This window comes from Bacillus rossius, chromosome 8 (assembly GCF_032445375.1).
Source record: "Bacillus rossius redtenbacheri isolate Brsri chromosome 8, Brsri_v3, whole genome shotgun sequence".
NCBI classification, from domain to species: domain Eukaryota; kingdom Metazoa; phylum Arthropoda; class Insecta; order Phasmatodea; family Bacillidae; genus Bacillus; species Bacillus rossius.
In genome coordinates, this window is record NC_086336.1 from 57,019,557 (window position 1) to 57,031,477 (window position 11,921).

Below are 11,921 nucleotides of genomic sequence, written 5' to 3' on the forward strand. Positions count from 1 at the left end.
AAAATCTAGCACCTGGTAATTGGGTGCTTATGGCTTAACAGCTGTTTTGTATTATTTAATGATTTGAAATGTCGCACCAAGTTGGCGACTGTCAATATAGTGACAAATTGTCTCCGTGTAAATTGTTTAGGTTGGATTTCTTCTAACCTGACTTGATCAGGTTCACGGGCACTGTAATTAAGGCCTGTGGTCGCGGCGACTGGTAATGAGGATCTCTGCCCACTCCGTGCGTGCGGTGCTCGCATGGATTACCTACGACGCACTTGCTTAATGTTTATGAATATGACGCCACTCCTGCTGCCTGTTTAAGTTTTTGAGTAATTATTAAGTTGAAAATGATCTCAGGGGGCAAAATGGGGATTCGACCTCGTGGCTGCAGGCAGGAGCGCGTCGCGGTTCGAAAACTACCCGGGCTGTTTAGGCCACCCAGGATGCCTTAGAAATAAATGGTAAACTGATTGACACGACACTGCACTTTATTAAAAACCGTTACACATGATTGTCCAAGGACTGGCCGCGTCTGTGGTCTGACCATCGCTGCACGACAGTCTCTATACATAGACGATGCTTGCGACCAGGATAGATGGCAAAATGGTATGTAAGGACTTATCCTGTGCCCGTTATCGACGTGAAGGATGCGGCAAATAATCGCGGAGATGCTATGCTGCACCGGCTTGTGCAATGAATAACGTTAACATGTAAAACAGCACGTATAATTGAATGTTCTAACAATATTTGCAATCTAACCTGTTACAAAATTCGGATGTTCCGAAATGTATGTAGGCCTGGCTAGATGAGAACATAAGAGTCACAGTCACTTATTACAGTTTAAAACAATTATTACGTGGTAAGATTGCAAGTTAGATGTTACACAGTTAAATAAGATACACAGTAAATACGTAGATTAAAGAGTTAGAACTCGACACACGAGGCTGGCTAGGAGCCCATGACAAATAATGATTAACTGGCTTCGAAGCCTGATAACTGCGTAAGAATCATTTACGCTGTCCGTATGCTCAGGACATGAAAATTACATAGTAAATGGAAATCTCCCTGTTGGGAATAAAAGCATTAAGTTATGAGTCGCACGAAATGACGTACGAGTGAGTGGGGTCTGGTGCAGAGCTGAAAAAAGGATTTTAAGAACTTACACTATTGCGATGACTTGGATGTGGTGCGAAATCTGTAGGCTTCTTGGAGCGACCGACCCCTGTGAGCTCCCGACGGCAACTGAGCGCGAGGGCTCCGCGTGACCTCGCGCCAAGAAACGTGAAGCGCGGGAAAACAGCTCCGACAGGTTTTGGACTAAAATTATATGAATGACATTACATGATTATTTAACAATTGTACATCATTTTCACATTATTACAGTATCCTTTAATTGTTATTAATTTGGTTGTTTTTAAAATAAGTATTAATGATTTAATTTAGTGCATTGCCACACCCGGCCGGGCGCTGTCGTTGCCTTGGTGTTCGTCGCGGTGCACTTTCACTCACTCGGCGGACATCACACTCGGGCGTGTTCGATGCACTTAAGAGTAAGTGTTGTTGTGACATAACGGCCTGTGCGAACCAGAGGTAGCACCGGCGGTTGGCGTCAAATAATTACTATTGTTCTAGTGTCTCATTCATTGATTGTTTTATGAATCGAGTCCCCGGGGTCTCGTGTCCTGAAGTTTATTCGAGGTTATTGAGGTCACACCCAAGGCGCTCGTTTGACTCATTCCGGCTGGGCTAGGGGTGCGCTCTGAAAATGGTATCCGGTTCTGGCGGTGCGGAGCACTGGCTTAGAGGCCATGGTCGGTACGACGACAACATAAATATAGAAAAACAGTTTTATATAATACTTGTAATGTAAATATACATTGGATTACCCCTTTTTTTTAGAAATTAACTATCAATATCATTAAGTGCCACAGTCTATTATTCTTTTTAATGTTTGTTTAATATACTTCAACTGTAATAAAACTATAATAAAATATTAACATACAAACAAATCAATAAAGGACTACAATTACTTTAAGTAAACAGCAGATGATATGTTGGACAAATGCACAGAAACAATGGTTATTTTAGTGTTTTTAGTTCAAAATCCATTCATATAGAATGCCGTCGCCCGGCTTCTCGTGTTCGAGACTCGGCGGTGTTCCTAGCGGGAAGGCTGTTCTGTTGCGGGGAAACGAGTCCGGGAGGGCGCCAGGCTAACGCGGGGGTTAGCCACGAGGTGGGTCATGAGGTTCGAAAGCCCCTGCGTGGCCCACTAGGAACTGCGGCGGTGGTGATGATGCTAGGGGTCCCTAATGCCTATTGCCCCACTGGCCCTACACAGCATAGGACGCTGATCCCTAACTGGATTGGTGAGGTTTAGAAATAATGTACACGGTTTGCACTGTCGTTCACACGTCGCGCACGGAGTGTGCGGAGTGGATTTTTAATTTCGTTGGCAAATTACACGGCACTTACAATCACACGAATTCCCTAACATAAAGTACATTGTCAATTACACACGAGGCGCTCTGACGCGCCGTCACTAACGTTATTCCCTCACGCCAGTTGCAGTTGAGGGAGAGTGTTTGATTAGAGTCGGCTAATCGCGTAATTGGTAATCGGCGACGCGCGGGTCCACCTGTGTGGACCGCAGCTCGCTATTAAATTGAGAACACGTCTACTTTTGGATGTAGCCAGTGCCTGTGCACTTGGCGATTTAAGCAAAATTCTGTGATGGCGGGAGTCGGCCCGTGCCGTATATTGCACGGCCCCACGTAATGCGTTGTGTGGGGCGTGTTAAATTGACGCGGCTGGGTTAGGCCCTACACCGGAAAAGGACCGGGCGTACACAGGGAGTATTTAAAAAAGGTTTCGGTTGTGACTTTAATTACCAGATTGAAGTTCGATGAATACAAAGAGATGCTGTCTCCCTGTGGGACGTGCGTCCGTCCCGGTCCGCGAGTCGCGCTGTACTAACGTTTGGCCCTGACGCGAGGGGAGGGGTGAGCTCCCTGTCGCGTCAGAGTTTCCAAAGTTCCGTTATTCGTACAAATCTATATAATTAACTAAATTTAAGTGTCTCTAAATTCAAACAATAAAACATAATGATTAATTTAATATATGAATATGTTTTAGAAATGACGTTTAGTAAATTTGTATAAAATAAGTTTGAATATTAGTGTCATACTGGAGACTGTCTGTTTCTTGTTAACTACTCCAGTGGCGAATGATAATGCTAATTTGGGGCGGTTTGAGTTACGTCACATATTTCACTATTGGATTTAGGCTGAAGGCCGCAAGGGTTGCACTTACAGCTGTTTTAGTAGAAAGCTACACGTGAGTGACTCGGGCACTCCTACGTCGCACTTGTGTTGCATGCAGTGGCGAGGCGTGAGGTTTACATGAGGGGAAGCAATAACTCCATTCACACCAAAACATGATGAGGTTGGGGGGGGGGGGGTCTGGGGGCCCTCCGCCGGGAAAATATGGATTTCAAGGTACAAAATGGTGCTATTTAAGTAGTTTTCTTAACTGAACATTGACTATTCCACAGGTAGAAAAATTGACATTTTTTTTAAATACATTATTTTTGAAAAATAATGATTGACTTACATTATTCTGATAGTAAAATACCTACTCTACATTACTTATATACTAAGTGGGAGTGGAGTATCATCGTACGCCCACAAATCCCCCACGCACTGCCAGCCAACAGCCCGCGGGAGAGATGCGCGCGCCCCGAGAGACGACCGCCGACTGAAACGCGACATCGCCACCTGCCCTGCCGAACTGTGGCGGACATAGCCGAAGCAGTCGGCGGAAAAATTCCGCAGTCTGCTTCGGCCATGTTCGCTCCAGTTCGGCAAGAAAGCGTTACCTTCGTAGCTTCTACCGCGTATTTTTCCAGCCAATCCCCTCCCTGAACCTTTGTACCATGCCACCCCCCCTCCCGAAAGGAAACTACTGCGGCAGCCTTCCTGCTGAAAGCGGTCCTGCCAGCGCTTCTAAACCTAGCAACGCTTCTAAAACAGCATGTTTTTGTGTCAACGAGTTCTTTTTTTATAGCGCACAGCGCACAGTATTGGGTCCCAAGAAGATAGTGTAAAAAATACATACACCTAACTGCACGAGCCAAAGTAAAATACTATTCTGAATAAAATATTTATTTAAAAAATACAATGTCTGGAAACTGCCTGGGCAAGCACTGCTTGCCTTGCTTGCCCTGACGAGACGCCACTGGTTGCATGGTGTTATTAATTCAATGTGGCGGGTTCATTAAAGTTTGGTGAATTTACTGTATACATGGCTTGGTTTGTCTTGCCAATTAATGAAAGGCGTTGAAATACCTAAGTTCCGCGGCGCTCGCCTGAATCGGGTGGGCCATGGCTAGGGGCACGTTCCGTTAGCAGGGTCGGATACTGGCGGTTGCAGGTCGGGCTTTAGGGTGGCCTTCGGTCGGACGACGTCAAGCACAACACATAATTAAGTCTTCATCAATATTTTTAAATATATGGTTCGCTGCGACTAGTTTTAACTCAATGGTAAGCAATAAGACAAGTACAAACAGGACTACTGAGTATGAGAACCAACTAACTTTAATATTGTCAATTTACAGTTATCATATTCGACTTGTTAAATATGTGTATGAATAACACCTTTTCGTTTGAAGTTAAGGAAAATCAGTGTTTTATCCTACAAATGAAACTTAAGACATGTAATTATGTTTCTCAAAATGTAATCAAGTCTGTATGTAAGTGAGGATAACATCAGTAGAAAAGGTACACATTTAAACACTTCTCACGTGAATATATCGGTGTATATTATATATTATTTTGTACAAACACACTTAAATTCATATAAAAATACTTTATTGTTGTAAATAATTTAAATACTTTAGCACAGTAAAAAATCTGATACCTATTAATACAGCGTTACTTGATTATTCTACACTATTTTAGATGCCTTCAAGTTCCTTTTCTCATTGTCAATTTAAAAATTTGACGCCGAACGCCAATGCTCTTCAATGTCGCATAGACCGATATGCCTCATCAACGTCTCGCAAAGACGTGTTCACCGAATGCGCTCGTGCGCGCAACATAATGTAGTTCGTGCAACGAGGCGAACGCCAGGCAACGAGTGTGCTACGTCGGCGGAAGGATCCGGCCGGGCGAGGCATATCCCTCCGCCGAACTACAACAAATGCAATTATGTATATTTTTTCACAGGTTTTTATTAGACAGTATTTTCATCATTTAATATTTCAGTCTTTTCAAAATTATGTTTCACTGTGCGCCTTGTCCCGAACCTGGCCGGTTCAGTTTCCCGCGAAAATCACATTTTTCCACGGGAGGGTTGACGGGGGGAGGGGGGTCGCGCGCGATGAGAGAGGCAGTGTCCTTCAGGAGCTCCGAGAGGCCGGCAGCCTTCGCGCAACGCGGAACCATCAACTCTTGCTTTCACCGACATGTAGTTTCAATAGTTATAATCTTTTCTTAATCTTTTATGTACAGTTCCGTGGTCGGCCTCAATTTACTATAAGGTATTTCATTTAAATAAATCAGTGCTCCAAGATGAGTGTTCAGCAAATTACGTATGTACTGTGTGGAGTCTACGAGACGTTACGTCGGCGCTTCACGAAACAGCCTAGCTTACCGGCTAAATAGTTTCAGCCGGCACAGGGCAGCCAGTAGGCGACACGTGCCACCAAACTTATTAACGAGTCAATATCTGGGACAAGCCTAAGAGTCATGTAGAGTCACCGGAGTTACGGGCCTACGTGTCATTAGCCCAGTGTAATACGTTGCCGTCGTCCGGGGTCTCGGGCTCGAGTCCCGGTGTGGCTCCTAGTGGGAAAAGGCGGTTCTTGATCTGTGTTGTCCGGGTGGGCGCCAGACTAGCTCGTTTCTAGTCGTGAATTTGGGGTCGTGGATGTGTGTGCCCCTGCGTGGCCCACTAGGGCCGGCGGCGGTGTTGCGTGAGATGATTTTAAATAAGAGACGTGGAGTTGAGGTGGCGGTGTCGTACCTTTTATTCAGAGGAGCGGGTCGTACACAATACAACACTCTACAGAGGTCCCCGGGGGGGTTTTTACTTGTTATTCCGTGGCGCCGTATTGTTTGTGTTCCGCGTTACGTGGCCTTGGATGCTGTTACGTCTCAGACGTCTCACTGGGTACGCAGGTAACGTAATTTCGTAACACAAAGGCGGGACACAAAATACACTGAATTAAGGGGGCGCGCACAGGTTACGTGGCACTCGTTACTCGGGTAACGTAAGTTAGCAGTACAAAATACGGGATACAAAAATACACTGAATTAAGGGGGCGGGCGATTGGAGACGGCCAATCCCGTATGCAAATGTCTCGGCGCGGGTGTTGTGCCCACTGTGGTGAAACACGCACCGCAATTAAGTTTGTCCAAGTTCCCTTGCGGGTTTGTGGTCAGCACCGTGCGCGTGACCTTAAATAAAGTTCTGTACGTTGCGGGAGACGGCCCGTGCCGTATGCTGAAGAGCAGCCCCGCTGACCAAGTGTGGTGCGGGGTGTCTTTAAATTGATGCGGCCGGATTAGGTCCTGGACCGAAAAAAGGGACCGGGTACTCACGGAGAGGTTAAGTAATAAAAGGGGTTTTGTTAATTAGTGACTATATTTACCGGACGTTACTTTCAGTGTAGACAAAGGATGTTGCCTCTCCGTGGGACGTAGGTCCGCCCCGGTCCGTGAGCTGCGCTGAACTGCCGAACTGGCATGGCGTCCGAGGGAGGCTCGGCCTCTCTCGCGCCAGGCGTGACCTCATTACGCTAGACTCCAAACGGGTGTGTCTGGAAGAGATTTTATTGTCGCTAAAATCCTAATTTAATGTTTCAGGAGGAATGGGTACGGTTCTTCTCTTGTCTACTCAGGTTTCCGCGGTTTTGCCTTTAATTGCTGTTCGGCTCGCCTGACTCGGGCGGGCCATGGCCAGGGGTGCGCTCCGCCAGCGGGAGCACACACTGGCGGGTGCAGGTCGGGCTCCGGGGTGGTCGTCGGCCAGACGACGTCAACGTAATGTGTAATAGTGAAATGTTTTTGTCGTCAGGGTTTAATATGTCATGTTAGAGTTTATTCCGTAACCGCCGCACGGTATCGTGCCACCAAACTTACTAATGAGTCAATATCTGGGACGAATCTAAGAGTCAGGGCCGCAAGTCGAAGTTCACGAGGTGGGCGCTGATGCTCCAGAACTTCGACTTCGCGGTCGAACATGTCCCTGGACGGGACAACTAGTTCGCCGACGAACTGTCGCGCCATCCCGACCCAAACATCACCTTTCAGGATGACCAGGATTGGGAAGGGCTGTTGCCGCCAGAGAGATTCGCGCTGCCAGTCACTCCGGGGGAGGCTCCCGCAACCTTGTTTCACATCCCATGGGCCCCCGACCATTCCCTCATCTTGCCTGTGGGGACCCTGAGCGACTTAGTTGAGTTCGTGAAACAGGCCCAGCGGACAGACGACCCCAAACAGGCCGAGGTGCAGTCATGTGGGGAGCAGGCTCACCCCTACCACAGTTGCATAGACGGGGTGTTGGAAACCCGGGTACCGGGGGACATGGACGCCTGGCGCCTTCATGTGCCGCTCGGTGCCCGTGAGCAGGTAATTGCCTTCCACCACATGCACGAGCTGGCGGGCCACCCGGGCGCACACCAGACACAGCTGGATATCCGTAAGACCTTCCATTGGCCAGGGGTGACGCAGGATGTGCGGGACCTGGTGCGGCGCTGCCAGCAGTGCCAGCAGAGGAAGACGAGGCGGTCTGACGGAGTGGAACAGCAGCGTCCCCGCCGGCCCCGCGACCCGTTTCACACCCTGGCCCTGGACATAATGGGGCCCTACCTGCGGACCACCTGCGGAAAGAGATTCTTGGTCGTCATCACCGACATTTTCACCAGGTGGGTCGAGGCCTTCCCGGTGTCCAACGTGCACGCTGGAACCATAGCCGCCCTGCTGGACCATAAAATCTTCTCGCGGTATGGTTTCGCGCGCGCGCTGTTGACGGACAACGGCTGTCAGTTCAGCGGGAGGTGCTGGCGAGCTGACTGTCACCGATGGGGCCTTGACCACCACACCACACTCATCTACCATCCCCAGGCCAACCCCACTGAAAGGAGAAACCAGGAGGTCAAGGCGCAGCTGCGGCTAAGGTTAGGGGACGACCACTCCAAGTGGGATGTCCACCTGCCAAAGCTGCTCTATTGTCTCCGGTGCCGCATCAACGCCGTCACCGGTCATTCCCCTGCCGAGCTCCTGTACGGGAAAAACTTGGCATTGCCCGGGGAGATCAGGATGGCCGACGTCGCCATGGGCACAGTGGTGCGCCCCGATCTAGAGGAGGGGGGGGAGGACGCCAGACAACAACATGCCCAATTCCTGGCGGCCTACACGCCCCTGAGTAGTCACCCCCCACCCCCGATCCAGCCAGGTCAGCTGGTGTATGTCAGGCAGCACCACTCGTCATCCGGGGCACAGAACTTTTGCGCAGGGCTAGCGCCCAGATGTTCGGAGCCACGAGAGGTCCTGTGGAGAACGGGCCCCTCATCCTATGCGGTCCGGACGCCAAGGGGGTGACCCGCTAAAGTACATCGGGACGACCTGCGCTTAGTCGCGCACGGGGTCAGATTTGGCCCAACGACCCCTCTTCCCCACCCCCACACTGCAGGATGCCACAGAGACACTGCGGGAAGGAGCAGAACCCGAACTCGCCACCCGGGGGGACACGCACACGGACGACCCAGACGTGGGTAACCACGATCAGGCATCCGAATGCACCGAACCCGACCTCCGGGACACCCCGTTCAGGTCCCCAGTGTCGCTGGTAACAGTTCCGCATGTCCCCGCGGAGGTAGGGAGTCCGTTAATCTGGTTCCCTGATGAGGAGGGGGGAGAGGTTTCTGAGGAGTAGGACAACGAGCCACTGTGGCCGCTGGACCTGAGCCTGGTGGACGCCACATTCCGGGTGTCCGTGGACGAGCCCGAGGATGGGGAGGAGGAACCGGACGGGAGGGGTAGGCGTCACACGCGCAGACGTCGGGCCCTGGTCAGGACGTGCTGCATGGACGACAGCGAGCCGGTAGAGTTCATCCCTGTCCCCGCAGTGGAGACGAGTTTCCCGACCACCCAACCGGACACGAGTGAGTCTACCACACTTTGCCCAGTAGAGACACACACCAACACCGTCCCCACCACACGACCACAGAGGGCCCGCCGACCCCCAGCCTACCTGGCAGAGTACGAGTGGTCCAGGTCCCCGTTGAGCTACTCCACCCAAGTGCTGCCCGTAGGGGGCGTTCCAGTGGTGCCAACACACGTGGCCGGACCCATATCATCTCCCCCATCCACGTCGTCCGTTCCACCACCACGCCACACCCTGACCACACTGACCCCTCCACCCACATGTCACCATATTGTGCTAGGAGAGGCGCACGTCTCCGCCCAGTCCAAGTGGGGTAACGGACATGGGTCAGGGCGTACCCCCTTGTCATTCATCGAGTGGGAGAGGCATTCAGAGCAGAATCATTACATCACAACACACCACCATGTCTTGCTTAGTGTAAGGCTCGCAGTGCGGCGGACATCAGTGAAGTGCTCAGCGTGTGAAGCGAGGCGTTGATGCACATAGCGGTCTCAGAGAAGGGGGGGGCATTTGATGCCGACCGCCAATGCTCCTCAATGTCGCATAGACCGATATGCCTCATCAACGTCTCGCAAAGACGTGTTCACCGAATGCGCTCGTGCGCGCAACATAATGTAGTTCGTGCAACGAGGCGAATGCCAGGCAACGAGTGTGCTACGTCGGCGGGAGGATCCGGCCGGGCGTGGCATATCCCTCCGCCGAACTACAACAAATGCAATTATGTATATTTTTTCACAGGTTTTTATTAGACAGTATTTTCATCATTTAATATTTCAGTCTTTTCAAAATTATGTTTCACTGTGCGCCTTGTCCCGAACCTGGCCGGTTCAGTTTCCCGCGAAAATCACATTTTTCCACGCGAGGGTTGACGGGGGGAGGGGGGTCGCGCGCGGCGAGAGAAGCAGTGTCCTTCAGGAGCTCCGAGAGGCCGGCAGCCTTCGCGCAACGCGGAACCATCAACTCTTGCTTTCACCGACATGTAGTTTCAATAGTTATAATCTTTTCTTAATCTTTTATGTACAGTTCCGTGGTCGGCCTCAATTTACTATGAGGTATTTCATTTAAATAAATCAGTGCTCCAAGATGAGTGTTCAGCAAATTACGTATGTACTGTGTGGAGTCTACGAGACGTTACGTCGGCGCTTCACGAAACAGCCTAGCTTACCGGCTAAATAGTTTCAGCCGGCACAGGGCAGCCAGTAGGCGACACGTGCCACCAAACTTATTAACGAGTCAATATCTGGGACAAGCCTAAGAGTCATGTAGAGTCACCGGAGTTACGGGCATACGTGTCATTAGCCCAGTGTAATACGTAATGTGTAATAGTGAAGTGTTTTTGTCGTCAGGGTTTAATATGTCATGTTAGAGTTTATTCCGTAACCGCCGCACGGTATCGTGCCACCAAATTTACAATCGAGTCAATATCTGGGACGAATCTGAGAGTCAGGTAGAGTCGCCGGAGATACGGGCCTACGTGTCAATAGCCCAGTGTAATACGTAATGTGCAACAGTGAAGTGTTTTATTCGTCAAGGTATAATTTGTCATGTTAGAGTTTATTTTGTAACCGCCGCATTGTGTGGAAGAGTACGTACTTCAGGCGTAGTAAAATCGTGTGCCACCACTGAGGAAGTGGGCTGCGCGTGTGACTATTCGATTCGGGACAACCGTTACGGCCAGAACGGGCAGCACTATATATAGGGCTATGCCGTAATAAATTCATCAGGCATCAAGCAGTAACTTTGTGTTCTTCAGGCGTCCCGAGTGGCCGTAACAGCTCGGGGGGCCCTACTGCGTTAACTCCTACCTCTAGCCACAAAGCCGAACCCTCCCTGAGATCTAAAACCATATAAAAATCACGTAAAATTCAATGGAGGTAGTGGGGACGGTGTTAATTTACTTAAAATTAGTATCCTGGTTCTTGATTGGCTTAAATGTGGTACAGATCAATTTTTTTAAAAATAACAGTCACACACCGAAACTGTCAACGAAAGGAGTTTAGCACGGAAAGTCACAATTTTAATATTGTCATATTTAGTATAATGGTGCCATATTTAATCGAATACTAATATTTAAGTTGTAAACTGCCATGATCATTAGTCAGTCCTTAGAGGTGTCTGGGCATTCTGTCAATGTTGCAACAGCAATTTTCTTAGAGTCAGAGGTGATATATATATGGCTCAGATTTAAATAATACAGTTTATTATGACAAATATGATAATTACAAAGTACTTGAAACAAAAGTTATTAAAACCATCTTTGATATATGTGTTTTAGCACATTTAGTATTTAGTATTTTTACTGTAGCAAACCTAACCTAACCATCCGACACCTTTTAATAGTGCTTTTAATGAAGCTAACCTAACGTTATCACCCACTTACTCTTTCAATGTATTTTAAATGTAAATAACTAACCATTCGCATGGAATAAAATAAATTATAATATTTACTCCTAACACAATCATTCGTTAAAATGTAAAGTAGCATTTTGCAATGTTAATTTTTTTTATTTTCCGAAAAGTGGCTTTCCTTCAGAATTAATGTTTTAACAAATCAACATACAACTTCTAATCAGAAATAGCACCTATGCTATTAATTGAATTTAAAATACAAATTTCCGATGTGATTATTTTATAGAAATTATAAGGAAAACAACTGAGAAGAAAAAAGAAGAACATACACAGCCGTGGTCTCGGCATGGAATAGTGCTTATTGTAGATATTGCCCGTGATCAGTTGATCTTGTACGGTATAGATGGCAGCATGAG